Below are 19,082 nucleotides of genomic sequence, written 5' to 3' on the forward strand. Positions count from 1 at the left end.
AGATCATCACATGTCAAGGCATCACACATAAGTTTAGTGTACATACCTGTACAACTTGTAACATAACTCAAAGACATACTCACCAATGGCTTATCTCATTGAGATCATCGACGAATACTTCACCAAATTACTCATTGAACACTCGGAATATAAACGAATACACGTAATGCATGCACATAAATGCCATGCCCACAGCTAGACATACTCAATAGCCTGCGGAATATATGTGTAGCCAAGTTACCATGGAACCCACCCATAAGTGAACAAGGACTGAACTCAACGAGTTCGGATGCCTAGTTACATCTCACGAACTCGAACTCAACTCAACGAGTTCGGAACTAAAATATCCTAGTGACATGTCACTTGTATCCTAATCTATTCCCAAGGTTCAAACGAGATTTTTCTCAATCACACATCTTTGCTGTCTTCCACGGAATGTTGGAACTGATACTTGGTAGCATTTCATATTTATTAAATAGCTCACATAATTTTCATATTACTAAAGAATAATCGACAAAGCATAATATGTGACATCCCTAAATTGACCCTAGTCGGAAAGTGGTTTTGGGACCACTAAACCGAGTCATAATAATAATTAACCATCATAATTGATGCTCATTATATGCATATATGCATGTGTGAAAATTTCATATTTGGATTTTGTTAATTGTAAGTGAAATTTTATCAAATAGGACTTATGTGAGAAAATTTAGAAATGTGCTAGGCAAATGTAAGGTGGCCTATTAATACATGTGGGAAAGTGTTGTCCTTGCATGTCAAATTAGCCAAAATGAAGCATGATGGCCGGCCATGCTATGAGTGGAAACATGTTGCCAACATGTTTAGTTAGTGGATTATGTAGAAAGAATAAAGAAATGAAAAAAAAAAGAAAAAGAAAGAGAATATGAAGAAAAAACAAAGAAAAGGAAAAAAAAAGTGTTCATTCTCTCATTTTCTCCTTGCTTGGCCGAATGTACTAAGAAGAAAGGGGGGGAAAGCTTGAGAAAATCAGCCATGGGAGTTTGCTAGACTAAGGTATGTTGATGTTATCCATGAGATTCATGCATGTTTTTAGTTGATAGTTTGAGTTCCACCTAACCCATGGTCTAAACCTTTACCATGAAATGGGGATGATATTCGCCATGGGTGTTGTCTTCTTGGTATCATTGATGTTTGATGTTTGATGTTGTGGTGGTGAGGCATGAAGATGAGTTAAGTTTCGCTAAGGTGGGTTTGTGTGGATGTCATTTGCATGCTAAGTGTCAAGCTTTGTAATGATATATGAGTATGGTGTCTTTGATGTTGTGAATGGAAGTAGAAGAAAAGTAAAAGAAATTTATGTAGAAATGTGATGTATGTGGATTCATAGGATGTTACAAATAGGTGTGAAGCTATGCTAGAAGAGAAAAGAAATTCGCCAAGTGTTCATGGGAGGAAAACTAAGTGTTTGAAAGAATAAAAAATGATGCCATAATTGATAGTATAGGTATTCGCCATTTAATCAAGTGTGTAGGTGATGTTAGATCAATTTTAGCACATTCTGCTATAGATAAGCATGTTGATAATCTCATTTAGACAATTAGACATAAAAGGGTGGTAATGAGGTTGAAAATTGTTGAATGGCTAGTTGGGTAATGAATGAAGCATTGCCATATGGGATAAAAATGGGTCATATGCTCATGAGATAAAATTTTGTGAATTGATGTATTAATGATGATAGTATAGTTGATGTCATGTATATATGTATAAATATTTGGCAAGACGGTTAAACTAGTTAATTTATTGACTAAGCTCAAGAAGCTCGAGGTGGAGAAACAAGCAAAGGCAAAGGAAAGAACATCGAGTAGCCGAGTTGGAACCATTTTGCCCAACACAAGGTAAGTCATTAAGCACATATGTTTGATATTGCTTAAATGATTGTAAAATCTATGCAATTGTATTTAATGGGATGCTATATATATATAAATGAAATTGTATGTGTATGGAGTGATGACAATTGTTGAATGTAAAAGAAATAGTGAAATGTGTAGAAAGTTTGCTTTCGGCACTAAGTGTGCGGGCAATCTGCGTGTACGGTGTGAGATTGGCACTAAGTGTGCATGCTGGAAATATATGGCACTAAGTGTGCATGCTGGAAAAATACTGACCTTTGGGTGTGCGAGCTCGAAGGGTATGGCACTATGTGTGCGGGCTTAAATTGCGTGGCACTAAGTGTGCGAAATCGAGTATTAAGCATCGTGTGTGTGCGTACTCTATATATATGGAGGGTGTGTCTCCATCGAGTTGAGTATGGACAGCGGATCGGTAAGTACCTCGAGCTCATGACGAATAGAAAATACGTTCATGCTCGGGGTTGAATTTGGTAAGCCTTAAATCTATGTGATGATTGAAATTGTATGATTGTGGTGGAAATGAGTTAGTGTGTGAAAATGCTTCAAATATCTTGTTGTGTAGAATATGAAATGTGGATGTATGACTTGGTATGAGATTGGACCAAAAGGTCCGAGGAATTATGGTATAGATTCGATATGGATGAGTACCTAGCCTCGTTTATTGTTCATGTTGTAGTAACTTTATCAGTGGATTGATGAATGCTTATGACTTACTGAGTTATAAACTCACTCGGTGTTTTCTTGTCACCCATTTTAGGTCTCTCGGACTCGTATTGTTTGCGTGATCAGAACCGTCGTTGAAGTCATCACACCGCTGAAATCTTTTGGTATTGTCTTCGTTGTTGAAGAACATTTGGCATGTATAGGCTATTATATTTTGTTGAACTGTGGGTTGTAAACTTTAAGCCATGTGAAAATGGCCTATGTGGTCGTCGAGTGGGATGCTAGAACCTATAGCCACGAGTCTTAGAAACTTTAATTTTGATAAGGTGGCCATAATTTGTGTCATGTATGATGGATGATTAAGGCCAAGGAAAGATTCATGAAATTGGCATAGTCTACTGCAGTAACTGTTGCGGACAGCAGCAGTGAGATGAGATTGAAAAATCACTAAAAATAGTAGAAGTAGAATTAAATAGTGAGTAAATTATGAAATTTAACCTTGATGAATCTATTTTTATATGGACGAAACGAAATGACCATATGAGCAGTATACTGAGAAATATTAAAGTTCTCGTGAGACAGGGCCAGAACGGTTTCTGGGTCCCCTGTCGCGACTTTGAAAATTTACCATAAATTATCTAGAAACAATTAGAAGTCATTCCTTATATGAATAGATTCCCCTTTGAGTCTAGCTTCATTAGAAACAAACGGCATGAGCATTAGAGCTCTGTACGAGATGATATTCAAGTTGTAACGCTGAAGGTCAGTGTAGTCGACCCCTGTAACATGGGTGACTTTAACTAATAAACTGTACCAATTGGCCCGACCAAAATTCTAGAAATAAATCCATGGATGGATATATGAGTCTAAATTCAGGAAAATTTACGGAATCAGTTTCCGAGTTTTGGAACTCGAGATATGATTTTAAGGCGACAGTGACGCAGTTTTCCAGCCTGTCTGGAAATGCCAAATTGGTTGGTACCTTGAGAGGATTTGGCCCGTTAACCCCTCGTGTCCGACACCGGCGACGGTCACGGGTTCAGGGTGTTACATAATATTTCATAATAATAATCATCATATCATATAAATAACATTAAATTACTTAAAATGACAATTATGTTACTACATTTACACATGAAATTACATCTCATTTAATATCAAGGAAATTACATTAATTTATACATTGCATTATTAAAAATCATATGAACTTACCTCGTATGCGAAAATGACCATTTTTACAATTTCGTCCGCAACCTAGTATTTTTCAATTTTAGCCTGAATTTCAATTTTTCCTAGCTCTATCATTTCAAATATAGCCTAATTAGGACTCACGTTATTCAAATTAGCCCAAAATCATATTTTGGAAAAATTACAATTTTGCCCTTAAACTTTATTTAAATTACATTTTTCCCCTAGGCTCGTAGATTAAACTTCATCCTATTTCCTTATGTTTTATGACATGCTGATCATTTTTCCCTTCTATAGCAACATTAAATTCGCACTCTAACATGTACTTATGAACATTAGGTATTTTTACCGATTATGTCGTTTTACTCGTTTTCACGTAAAATCGCTTAGTAAAAGTTGTTTAACACAATTTCAAGCTTCATATTCTACCATAAAACATCAAAATAAACACATTTCACCTATGGGTATTTTTCCAAATATAAACCCTAGGTTAAATTATTGCTAGAATAAGCTTAACCAAGTTACCGGGATTTCAAAAATGTAAAGAACTTTAAAAACGGGGCTAGGGAGCACTTACAAACGAGCTTGGGAGTTCGAACAAATCTTAACCATGGCTGCTGCTGGTAGAAATGGTTGAATGAAGAAGATGATAGGTAATTTGGCTTATTTCCCTTTTTAATTCTTTTAATGAGTAGTTTACCAAAATACCCCTAACTTAAAAATATTTTATTACACCCATTTCATGTCTATTTTTATCTAGAAATTAACCAATGGTCTAATTATCATTTAAGGACCCTCAATTTAAAATTTCATAATAATTGGACACCTCTAGTATGTAGAACTCAACTTTTGCACTTTTTACGATTTAGTCCTTTTGACTAAATTAAGTGCCCGAACGTCAAAATTTTCGAACGCAATTTTCACGAAATTATTTCGTGAAATCGTAGACCATAAAAAAATAATAAAAAAAATTTTCATCGTCATATTTGTGGTCCCAAAACCACTTTCAGACTAGGCCCAAAATCAGGGTGTTACAACTCTCCGCCCTTTTAGGGATTTTCGTCCCCGAAAATCTTACCGGAAAAGTGGTCTTCACTTAGATTCCTTAATCTTATACTCGATACCAAAGTACCTTCACTCAGGCGGTGCCTCCAATACATCTCTTTAATTTCTCATATGATTTGAAAGCTTACGGACTCAACTCCCAATTGTTCTTAAATTTTCAAAGGCTTCTCAGTTTCCCATGATATCATGACATAAAACCCGGATCTCAATTTGGTTTATGGAGAGTAGAATTCCAGGAAATCCAACAATCAAAGGGACCTGCACTCTTCCGAAATAATCATACAGATTTTCATCATCGATAAATCACAATCCAATAACATCTAAATCAAACTACAGTACACGTCATTACTCTCTGGATGAATAGGCAAATTTTCACTGTGAGCTTTGTACAATTTTTTTTGTATAAGCCTCGAAATAATAATACCACGAATCAGATCCAATCTGAAATTCAACATCAGAAGTTGATCCTCACTGTACTCTTTTAGTTTACTACTCACTATCACATTTTCCTCTTTCCCTACGGAAATAATTCTGATATAGCCTCGAAAATAATCCTTCTCATTCTCATCCTAATATTAATACTGGAAAAGATAATTCTTGTAGATCCTGATGCTCGGCTTTAACCCCATCAACAACTCAAATTTTCTATGACATCAAATGCTCCAAACTATCACATTACCTTATTTTCTTGAAACACATCACCCTTCATATAGCAGTGCATTACTGAAAATTAGGAAATCTTTACTCAATGCAGACTAGTCCAGTTTAGATGTCTTGGTTAGCAATATTCTCATCTGTCCAAACCATGCTAATATGTAATAAACTTTTCAGCTTTCACAAGATGAAAACTTTATCATTCTTAGTAGCTTTAACTCATGTCAAAATTGTCTAAGAGATATACACTTCTCGTTTAGACTATTTGCCCTTTACCCGTAAAGAAATGAAATAATTGTCAGACTTGGGAAAAATGATCCTGACATAATTGTCATATGAAATCTTTCAAATAAATAATTCACAGAGATTAAACACTTGAGCCGATCTAAACACCGTTGAATGACATTTCAAGTAATCCTTTCTTCTAGTTACTAAATAATTTATCATGCAGTCCTTTACTATTCATTCCTTACGCTAATCAAAACCATTTCAATTGTATTAGCTCAAGTAACCAAAATATCTCAATTAAAGTCATTAATTATAATTGACTTACTTGAGAGAAGTAATCCACCATACCGATTGAAACTCGCTCTTTTATCACTTATGCCTTTACTGTTGTCAAATCCTTACACGGAAATTTGAGAAATTCCAATACTAAAATCACCACATTACCAAGATCAAATCGGAAGTATAGTCATGCTTGTCATAATTATCACGAACTGAAGAACGCACTTCGAACATAAGTCATAATTGACAAATTATGGAATAAAGATAACAAGAAAACCGAATAAAGAAATCCAAGATACGATACTATGCCAGAAAATCAAAAACCAAACTCATTGGAAAATATGGAAGATCTCGAAAATTCCTTAGAGAAAAGAAGTCCAGAAGAAAACATCATTTAATCCCAATGGAATCAAATATAACAAGAACAATGTATCTTCCTATACATATATATCAAATGGAGCATCAAGTAGAAGAAACAGTATCATAATATCATAATCAATTCTTATCATATGAAATGTAATAAAATGCCTGAGGAAATACAACAATACAAATTATAAATCAGTCAGACTATAATGCTTCTATCTAACACCAGGATTAGAAAACATTCCCATATAACAAAAATTTCTTCAAAAGATCAACAGCCATAAAAAATTTTCTGAGAACGGATAAATACATAGAACATCTTAGAAGAAACTGTTAAATCTGTTCAGCCGTAACCGTCACACTCAGATATTACACATTTTAAAAATCATTTCCCACAACTAGTTCTACCATCACAAATTTCATGTTAGACCTTTCACTAAAGAAGACCAGTTCTGAATAAATTTTGATTTACACTTTTCTCGACCTTGTACTTGAGTAATTCAATTTACCAAAGTAAATTCATTCTCTAACTGGAACAATGCATAGCTCCAATAATCTTTATGTCAACCTGATACTTTTCTAGCTCTGACTTTACTTATCAACTCATTCTCAATCTCTAATCATACTTATAATTATTCTATCATTGAACTCTTTGGTTTTTCAACCGGGAACTTATTCAATACAAATCTCATGAAATTCCATTATAAGCACCACTTCAATAAGGGGGAGGGGTTTTAGGGCCTCTGACTCGACTTTCTTATACATATACATATGACACAACTTTCATCATCATAGCAACATCATCAAAATCATGTCATTCATTTCAGGCAACGCAACATTCATGTTGGTTTACACCAATTTTCCAATTATCTCATTTAGACAAGTATACTTATGCATGCATCTTATGTTTTTTGGATAGCTTTACTTATCCATTCATTTAATCAAATAAGTCATGCTTATACATCACATAAGGGCCAAACAAACATGAATATTTCCATCACAATTGCAACTTTCACTTTGTGTATCATCATATACATATCATTACAATCATATAATTCAGTCTAAACAATTTAACATAGATAAGTTCATTTCATTATAATTCTTTATCTCACAAAAATATCATTAACATTCATCAACATTCAACGTCCAATCAAGACAATGACATTTTCATTCGTATCATGATATTATGAAACCTTACTCATACCTCTACGAATTTCTATTTATCCCATTCAACTTGTCAAGTTAGCCAAGTGCACTACATCATATGGGCATTAAGCAAATATAGATATTTACCACAACATAAACTTTCATATCACGTGTTATCACATATATATCATAAAATTTTATTCATACTTTTCTGAACCGAGACTTATCATAATCATAATTTTACTCAAATACCTTCAATCACCTTGAACATCGTCGGTGCAACTCAGTTGGAGACTACCTTTGTTTAAATAAGACGATGCTTTTACGCGTCGGGAGACATCACATTATCACAGATCCGTGGCATGTATAACTAGACTTTTACACATGCTAGGTTAGTCCGGGAATCGACTAAACCATAGCTCTGATACCACCAAATGTAACACCCCTTACCCGTATCCAAGGCCGAAACAGGGTACGAGGCATTACAAGACTTAATCAACACATAGATGAAAATCGGGCCATAAAATTTCATTTAATTCAAAACTTTTCGAACACATGCATAGACTCATATTTAAAGATATATAACGTGGCATAAATGAGCACTTACACATCCGTTATCATGCAATAACATGTCATTCACTTTAAACATATTTGCTTACCATCCTGTATGTAACATACATTCTTACATTAACTAGAACTAGACATGCTAAATCTTATTCTCATTTTAGAACATCATAATATAGTTACCAATTTGTCCATTAAACATCCATATTCAAGGCAACATTACTCATTTCCATTTAATTCATGATCCACTGGTCTGCATTTAACTTACTTGATGTATTACCAATCATGCATAACAAACAAAGCTAACTATATCATCACATCAAAACATAGGACATGGCATGATTAATTAAACATACAAACCATAATGGATAAGGACCACATCTCATGATCATATACGATAACTCAATGCAGACCGATACGTATGGTCAAAGTCATAATAATAATACATATCACAAACAAACTTCCTATACATGCCACTCACTTGATATTTTAAATATTTGAATTAATTCTCCCAAAAATGATAGCTTAATAGTGTGATTTTGCCACCGACGATCTCCAACCCCGAGCCGAACTGCCAAACCTGAAGAAGTAGAGAGGAGGGGTAAGCTTTACGCTTAGTAAGTCCATATGAAGTTAATAAGCAATTACCCACAATTTTTTTTAAGGTAAAACATCATAATTGTACAATTTACTCTTGTTCAGGTTAAGCTGTTTTACCGAGTTACAATTACTAATTCATTTATATCTGGAGCTACGAGACTCCAAATTAAGTTTTGTTAATTATACTTGAAACCAGACTCATATACCTTTCTCTCATAAAATTTCCAGAATTTTTAGTTTTGAAAATTAGTATATTTTATTCATTAAAGTTTCTCTTGTTTTGCTATCCAACAGTTCTGACCTCTCTTCACTAAAAATTATTTTTCTCATTGTATAGAATTTGGATAATGCTCTCATCTATCTTTCTAGAGAATAGACTTATTAAGGATTTTAATAATATAAATTAAAACCCATAATTATTTTTATACAATTTTAATGATTTTCTCACATCGAAACAGGGAATTACTTAATTCATTCGGACTCATCTCACAACAATTTAAATATCACATAATATAAATTCTGATTGCACATACCGTTTCTTCTATATGAAACTAGAATCATTGGGATTTAACATCATATTTTATTCAGCCCCTAATTCAATTTCCACAATTTATGGTGAATTTCCAAATTTGCACCATTGCAGTAACCTAAAAATGCCAAGGCAAAATTTACTCATTCATTACTATTATTCACCAAATCCATACACTATCATTTCATTCATAATGGTAAGAACACATAATAATGCTTCACAAGCATAAATCCATAATTTCAATGTCATCAAGTATCAAGGACTTATTCCATATCATGTCATTTTCATAATATTCACCAAATACTATATACATCATAGATCATCACATGTCAAGGCATCACGTATAAGTTTAGTGTACATACTTGTCCAACTTGTAACATAACTCAAAGACATACTCACCAATGGCTTATCTCATTGGGATCATCAATGAATACTTTGCCAAATTACCCGTTGAACACTCGGAATATAATCGGATACACAGAATGCATGCACATAAGTGCCATGTCCACAGCTAGACAAACTCAATAACTTACGGAATATATGTGTAGCCAAGCTACCATGTAACCCATCCGTAAGTGAACTCAGACTCAACTCAATGAGCTCAGGTGTGCGCATCCATAAGTGAACTCGGACTGAACTCAACTAGTTCGGATGCCTAGTTACATCTCACGAACTCGGACTCAACTCAACGAGTTCGGAACTCAAATATCCTAGTGACATGTCACTTGTATCCTAATCTATTCCCAAGGTTCAAACGAGATTTTCCTCAATCACACATCTTTTCCGTCTTCCACGGAATGTTGGAACCGATACTTGGTAGCATTTCATATGTATCAAATAGCTCACATAATTTGCATATTACTAAATAATAACCCACAAAGAATAATATTTCATGATAATAATCATCATATCATATAAATAACATAAAATTACTTAAAATGACAATTATGTTACTACATTTACACATGAACTTACATCTCATTTAATATCAAGGTAATAATATTAATTTATACATTGCATTATTAAAAATCATATGAACTTACCTCGTATGCGAAAATGGCCATTTTTACCATTTTGTCCACAACCTGATATTTTCTGATTTTAGCCCAAATTTTGATTTTTCCTTGCTCTATCATTTCAAATATAGCCTAATTAGAACTCACATTATTCAAATTAACCCAAAATCATATTTTGATAAAATTACAAATTTGCCCCTAACTTTGTCAAAATTACATTTTTGTCCCTAGGCTCGTAAATTAAACTTCATCCTATTTCCTTATCGTTTATGACATTCTAATCATTTTTCCCTTCTATAGCAATATCAAATTCGCACTCTAACATGTACTTATGAACATTAGGTATTTTTACCGATTATGTCGTTTTACTCATTTTCACGTAAAATTGCTTAGTAAAAGTTGTTTAACACAATTTCAAGCTTCATATTCTACCATAAAACATCAAATTAAACACATTTCAACAATGGGTATTTTTCCAAATATAAACTCTAGGTTAAATTATTGCTAGAATAAGCTTATCCAAGTTACCGGGATTTCAAAAATGTAAAGAACTTGAAAAAGGGGGCTAGGGAGCACTTACAATCGAGCTTGGGAGTTTGAAAAAAACTTAACCATGGCTGCTGCTGGTAGAAACGGTTGAATGAAGAAGATGATAGCTAATTTGGCTTGTTTCCCTTTTTAGTTCTTTTAATTATTAGTTTACCAAAATACCCCTAACTTAAAAATATTTTATTACACCCATTTCATGTCTATTTTTGTCCAGCAATTAACCAATGGTCTAATTACCATTTAAGGACCCTCAATTTAAAATTTCATAACAATTGGACACCTCTAGTATGTAGAACTCAAACTTTTGCACTTTTTATAATTTAGTCGTTTTGACTAAATTAACTGCCCGAGCGTCAACATTTTCGAACGAAATTTTCACAAAATTATTCTGTGAAATCGTAGACCATAAAAATATAATAAAAAATAGAATTTTAATCGTCGGATTTGTGGTCCCGAAACCACTATTTCGACTAGGCACAAAATCAGGGTGTTACAGTTTTTGTTGGTTTTGTCCTCATGACTTGCCACTGATAATTATTCAGTGACATCTCTTCTATAATTTCATAAGCATCTTCTAGTGTCTTATTATTGATGGTTCTGCTAGCGGCTGCGTCGATCATCTGTCGAGTCGAAGGATTCAGGCCATTATGAAACGTTTGAACCTATAGCCAAAGTGGTAACCCATGGTGAAGGCATCTTCTCAGGAGGTCATTGCATCTCTCCCATGCATCATAGAGTGATTCTAAATCCATCTACACAAAATAAGAGATATCATTATGTAATTTGGCTATTTCGGCCGGCAGAAAATATTTTAGTAAAAACTTTTCGTTCATTTGTTCCTAAGCTGTGATTGACCCTCGTGGTAACGAGTTCAACCATTGTTTAGCCTTTTTCCTCAACGAAAAGGGAAACAACTGATGGCGAATGGTGTCATCAGAAACACCATTGATTTTAAAAGTGTCGTAAAATTCTAAGAAATTTTCCAAGTGAGCATTGGGATCTTTGTCCTGCAAACCATCAAATTGAACAAATTGATGTATCATTTGAATTGTGTTAGGTTTCAGTTCAAAAGTATTTGCAGCTACAGCAGGTCTAACTATGCTTGATTCAGTTCCTGTTAAAGAAGGTTTAGCATAATCATACATAGTGCGTGGAGCAGGATTCTAATTAACAACAATCTCAGGAGGTAGCGGATTTTCTTGGTTTTCAGCCATCTCCTCAGTTGTGGTTGAAGTATCGTCCTCTTGCTTTTCCTTTGTGTATCGTAAGCTTCAGCTTATTTCACTTCGATTTCTATGAACTGTGTGATCAATCTTACTATCAAACAGTAATGGTCCCGAGGGGTTTCTTCTAGTCATACACTATAAAAGCCTGCCAGAAACGAAGAAAAGAAAAATTAGATAAGACAATAAAAGTTTAAATTGCAAATAAAGTAGAATGGCTAAAGTAATAAAAATTGAGTGTTCCTAATATCCTAGTTCCCCGGCAACGGCGCCAAAAACTTGATACGTGATATTCGCGACAGGTTTTAAATATTTATAATTAATCATTCTTGAAACTAACTATTATTACGATGAAGGCAAGTGTACCTATTGAACAGTAGTATAGCTTTAGCAATACCGGATTGTCAAACCCAAAAGAACCAAGAGTACTAGTAATTACCTTCTTTTTATTATCTAGCCTAAAAATTAAGGGATTTGGTTATCTAAACTAACTAAACTGAGAGTGCACAGAGAGAATTTAGGGAAAAGCTTTTGCGAAAATTCAATTGATTAAGACAATACCTAAATAAAAATCCACCTAGACTTCACTTGTTATTTGACTCTGAATCAGACGATTTATTCATTTGACTTGATCCGTAGAAATCCCTAAATTATATTATTATCTCTCTAGAGACTAATAACGTCTAACCCTAGGTTGATTAATTGAAATCTCTTTCTAATTAACACCTAGTGTTGCATTAACTCAATCTATGGATCCCCTTATTAGGTTTCACTCTAATTTGATAAAATCTTATCACACTATCTCTAGGCGTGCAATCAACTCCGCCTAATTATGGCAAATTTACTCTTAGATAGGGTCTATTCCTCCTTTGAATAAGGGCATTAACTTGAATCAATATCCTGGAATATTAAAACAAGAATTAAGATAATAATAACAATATTTGTCTTATGTTTCATTCCCCTTAGGTATTTAGGGGGTTTAGTTCATAATTATAGAAGAAAACATCTCAGAAGAATAATGAATACAAAACATAAAGAAAACCCAAAACCCCTGAATGGAAATTGAAGGGAGATCTTCAGTCTTGATGATGGATCCAACTTCTGAGATGGACCAATCAGTTTCCCTTGAGTAATTCCTTGCCTCCTACTCCGCACCTCCTTCCTAAGTGCCTCCTCAGGTGTTTAAATAGGCTTTAGAATGCCTAAGAGCCCTCAAAATTGGCCTTTTCTGAATAGGGTTATACTTGGGCTCGGTAGGGACACGCTTATGTGACACGCCCGTGTGCGATTACTCTAGCCCGTGGTCAAGGCTATTGAATAGGCACGGGCGTGCAATCTACCCGTGTAAGTCGTGCTTCAATCCTACCAAAGGGACACGGCCGTGTAAGGAAGCCCAGGCCATGTTGATTTCCCATGTGGGTCTATTTTCTTTGTTTTCGGCCCGTTTTTTGCTCTTTTTACTCTCCTATGCTCACCTAACTATAAAACATAAAATTAAAGAATTATGAGCATCAAATTCACCAAATCTAAGGAGAATCCATACATAAATGTGCTAAGCATGGGATAAAAACATGTATAAATTACGGTTTATCAATAGGGTTAGCCTTATTATTTTGTGTCTTTGAGAATTGATCAAATGTGTTTGTCTAGAATAGATTCTACTCTTTACATTGAGCCTTGAATGAGGGCTTTCATTTTGAGTCTATAAAAGATGCATCTTCACGGTTGAATGAATGTCTATTATGCTTTTTTTTTTTTGTATTGGTTGGTATTGACATGAAAATAGGTACATTAGGGTGGCAAAGAGGCTTGGTAGATAGCCTCATATTGTCCACACGAGTAGACACATGGGCATGTGTCTAGGCCGTGTGTGACACACGGCCAACCCCATGGGCATGTGAGAAGGCCGTGTGTCCCCTGCACCTAGAAATTTCAAGTCGGAATGCATGGTAAGGGTCACACCGGCAGAGACACGGCTGTGTGTCTCAACCATGTGGAGGGCACGGCCTAGTACACGGGCGTGTACCATGGTTATGTGATGCTGACGTCAGAAATAGAATACCTAGGTTTTTGGACACGAGCTGCACCACGGGCGTGTTGTGGCCGTGTGAAAGGACACGGGCGTGTGTCCAGATCGTGTGAAGTCTGCACTTGTTTTATGAAAAATTGTAAAAATTAAATTAGCCACATGGGTGCAGGACACGAGCGTGTCCCAAGCACACGGGCGTGTGCCTTATACCCACACATGGAACCTTAAAGCACGAAATTTTCTAAGTTTTTCTTGAGCCCGGTTTAGTCTTAAACCTCCTCGAATGTATGTTTTGGGCCTCGTAAGCGCAATTAAGGGACAGTTTGCATATGAAATGAAAAGTTTTAAATTGATCAAAATTCTATGGCCTGATTTTCTATTATTGGTTGAGTTTAAGTTCGGTAGCACCTCAAGCCCTGTCCTGGCATTGGATACAGGTGAAGGGTGTTACAATATCATTTCCATCAATAAGCAAATTATGAATAAGCACATATAGATACACAAACCTTTCTCAATGAATACCTATTTAAATTCACATGTAATTTCATCAAATACTTCCCTTTTCAATACTCGTATGAATCTTGTACAACTTGTGTCACTTAATTCAATCTCATATTCTTTCTTGTCTTGACTTTGCCCGTTGAACCTTTCGAAATTGACAAGGATACTCGAAAATATCGTACAACTCATAAAATGCCATATCCCAGATATGGTCTTACATGTTACCTCATATCGATGCCAATAGCCCAGCTATGCTCTTACACAAAATCATATAACAATGCCAATGTCCCAGACATGGTCTTACACGTAATCCCAATACAATGCCAATTCCCAGACATGGACTTGCATGTAATCACATCTCAGTAATCCTAATGTTATTACATTTGTATCCTATACTATTCCTAAGGTTCGTACAGGACTTTCAGATATCACAACTCTATTGATTCTTTCTTGTATTTGCTCATTCAAATTCATAATAATTCAACAACATATAAACATATATAATTCCATATAAAGGCATTTATTTGCATATGAACTTAGCTCATAGTCGGAATAGATTTTCCTCGATCTGTGATTTCTTTCTTTCTTGATCTATATACATTCAAAATTAACTCATTGATTCATCAAATCATTCAATCCAATCCACAAACATATATTTGGGCATTTTTACACTTTAACCCCTAAAATTTCATATTTTTTCAATTTAGTCCCTATTTCAAAAATACACAAAATTCATACAATTTCGTTGCACCTAAGCCTAGCCGAATTTCATGTAGGCACCTAGTAGCCCAAAACTTTTATTTATTTCACATTTCAACCCCTCAATCTACACTTTTCATAATTTAATCCTATTTAGGCATTTTCATCAAAAATCACTTTTCCAAACATGTAAAACTATCAACAAATATTCATTTTTCATCATCAAACAATCAAAAGCTCAAGCATTCATCAATGGCACTTCCCAAAATCATCAATACTTTCAAAAATTAAACCATGAGCTAGCTAGAACACGAAGCAACGATTACAAAAACATAGAAATTATTAAAAACCGAGCAAAAACCATACCTTAATCAAGCTATATGCTAGCCGAACCATAAAACACTAGAAAATGGCTTCTTCTTCTTCAATATTCAGTTATGAAAGATGATAATAAGACTAATTTTTCACTTTTTTATTTAATTAACATTAATAAACAAATTACCAATTTAACCTTAATTAAATACCATTTAAAACACTCATTTAATGACCATTTATGTCAAATTCCACTATCAATGGTCTAATATCAACATAAGGACCTTTCATTTAATAAATCATAGCAATTAGACATCTTCATCAAATAGAATGCAACTTTTGCATTTCACTCGATTTAGTCCTTTTCTCAAATTAAGCACCCAAATGATAAAATTATTTCACGAAACTTTCGCACATATAAAATTACATGCTAAAAACACCAATAATATTATTATAACAATTTTTTTACCTCAGATTTGTGGTCCCAAAACCACTGTTCTGATTAAGCTAAAATCGGGTTGTTACAACTCTCCCTCCTTAGGGATTTTCGTCCTCAAAAATCTTACCAGTGAATAAGTTTAGGTATTGCTTTCTCATAGCATCGTTGGGTTCCCATGTAGCTTCTTCTACCCCATGTCGATGCAACAATACTTTCACTAACACTGTTCTTTTACTTTTCAGCTCTTTGACCTCACGAGCTAGAATTCGGATCGGTTCTTCTGTAACGCCCCATACCCGAGACCGTCGCCGGAGTCGAACACGAGGTGTTAATAGACTTAATTCATTACTTAAACAGCTCAAACAATTTATTTTTAAAATTTTCAGTCAAGCTAACAATCTGTGTCATAGTCTCTTAAAAATTCATATCTCGAGTTATGAAACTCGAAAAACAATTCTATAAATTTTCCCTGAGACTAGATTCATATATCTATTTACTAATTTTTTTTATAGAAGTTTTGGTCAAGCAAATTAGTACAGTTTATTAGTTAAATTCTCCCCTGTTTCAGGGTTCGACTACTCTGACCTCTGTGTATTACGAATCAGATATCTCTCTGTACAGAATTTCAATGACTATGAAATTTGTTTCTCTTAAAACTAGACTCAATAAGGAATCTTTACATATAAAGTATGACTTCTAATTATATTTGTATAATTTTTGGTGAATTTCCAAAATCAAAACAGAGGATCCAGAAATTGCTCTGGCCCTGTTTTACAAAAATTTAAACATCTCATAAAATATAGCTCATATACTTGTTTTGCTTTTTCCATATGAAAATAGACTCATCAAGATTCGATTCCATAACTTATTCATTATTTAATTCCATTTCTAATATTTTTAATGATTTTTCAAATTCATGTCACTACTTCTGTCTGAATCTATTTTATGGTAAATTTTACCTATTTCATGGTTTCCATGGATTAGCTAGCAATTTGACATACATAACACCAAATATGATCATAATTAGCCATTCCAATGGCTAATCATTACTAAGAATTTTTATACCACTCAATAACCATATCATAAGACCATATATACAAAATGATTATAATGCTATACATGCCATACTCAAAATATACAAGCCATTATGCCAAGATGGTATACGGATAATGTGAGCGTGCCTCCGACCGTTCCCGATTTCCGAGCTAGCTTGTCAAAAATACAAGGAATGAAAAGGAGGGAGTAAGCATAAATGCTTAGTAAGTTCACATGCAAATAGCAAGTAACATAACCATATAAGCAGACATAAAACATCATTTGCATAATCATCACCAAGACATTCATATCACATTTTCATTTATCATCTTACCATATTGTTGTTATATCGAGTTTTCAACCTGAGGGTTAAGTACATACCTGTTCAAAGTATCCATTTCACAACACTTACCAATAAGTTCCTTTCATCTTGAGTATTCCTCCATTTGAGTAGAATTTTACCCGTTGAACACATCGGAATATAATTTGGATACATGGAAAGTTTGAACATAAGTGCCACATATGTAGCCGAGCTACCATGTAACCCGCCCATAAGTGAACTTGGACTCAACTCAACGAGCTCGGGCGTTCGCATCCATAAGTGAACTCAGACTCAACTCAACGAGCTCGAATGCCTAGTTACATCTCTCGAACTCGGACTCAACTCAACGAGTTTGGACATTCGCATCCATAAGTGAACTCGGACTCAACTCAACGAGTTCAGATGCCCAAACATCCTAGTGACATTTCACTTGTATCCTAATCCATTCCTAAGGTTCAACAGGACCTTTTTCCCAATCATGTGTCTCAACCATCTCCTACGGAATGTCGATACCGATACTCGGTAGTATTTCACATTTTCCAAGTATATCACATAATTTGACATATTATCAAACAATTATCACGAGTATAATATTTCATAATAATTATCATATCATTTAAATAACATAAAAACATTTAAAATAATAACTATGTTACCAACATTTACATATGAACTTACCTCGTATGCGAAAATGGCTACTTTTACCATTTCGTCCACAACTTGGTATTTTCCCCATTTTAGCCCGAATTTTAGTTTTCCTTGCTAATCGAGCTTGGAAGCTTGAAAAACCCTAGCCATGGTTTCTCCTTGCTATATTCGGCCATGGGGTTGAAGATGAGCAAAATTGGCTTTTAATTTGGTATTTTAATTCATTTTACCCCTAAATGACCAAAATGCCTTTACTACTAAACTTTCCAAAAATTCCATCCATGTCCAATTTTTGTCCATAGACTTAGAAATTTGTAAAATTCTATTTAAGACCTCCTAATTAATATTTCAAAACAATTTCATACTAGAAACTTCAAGAATGCAAGTTTTGCAAATTATTCGATTTAGTCCCTAATTTCAATTTAAGTACTTTATGCATAAAATTTCTTCACGAAATTTTCACACAATCATCCAATCATATCATAGACCTTAAAATAATCATAAAATAATTATTTCTATCTCGGATTTTGTGGTCACAAAACCACTATTCTGACTAGCCCCAAAATCAGGATATTACATCTTCACTGTACGATAATTCTAACTGAATTTCAAGTTCGATCGGGGAAATAAAATGCGAAGGATCAGACTTGTATCTTCGTAGCATCGATACATGAAATACGTTATGAATCTTTTTTAACTCAGATGGTAATGCTAACCGATATGCCACTAGTCCAACTTGCTCAATAATTTCATAAGGTCCGATGAATCTCAGGCTTAACTTTCCTTTTCTGCCAAATCTAAGTATTTTCTTCCATGGTGAAACTTTCAAAAAACTTTATCCCCGATCTAAAACTCAATATCTTTTCATTTCAAGTCTTGCATACGACTTCTATCTATCTGTGGCTGCTTTCAAACTATCTAGAATCACTTTCACTTTCTCTTTTGTTTCTCCGATCAGATTAACCCCGTGAATCTTATTCTAGCTAAGCTCTGTCCAGTACAACGGTGTTCTACATTTACTACCATATAGAGCTTCATGGATGCCATCTTTATACTCGATTGGAAACAATTATTATAGGCGAATTCAATCAACGGTAGATATTTTTCCTAGGTACCTTTAAACTCCAGAATGCAACAT

At 34.3% G+C, this 19,082-nt stretch overlaps 1 non-coding gene across 1 annotated transcript; it reads left to right on the plus strand.

The window, feature by feature from the left end:
• Window positions 1-11,414: 11,414 nt before the first annotated feature.
• On the plus strand, window positions 11,415-11,520 carry LOC128289950 (small nucleolar RNA R71). Its single transcript, XR_008279590.1, has one exon. It is a non-coding gene; the product is annotated as a small nucleolar RNA R71 (small nucleolar RNA).
• The last annotated feature ends 7,562 nt before the right edge of the window (window positions 11,521-19,082 follow it).

Source organism: Gossypium arboreum, chromosome 2 (assembly GCF_025698485.1).
Source record: "Gossypium arboreum isolate Shixiya-1 chromosome 2, ASM2569848v2, whole genome shotgun sequence".
In the NCBI taxonomy this organism is placed as follows: domain Eukaryota; kingdom Viridiplantae; phylum Streptophyta; class Magnoliopsida; order Malvales; family Malvaceae; genus Gossypium; species Gossypium arboreum.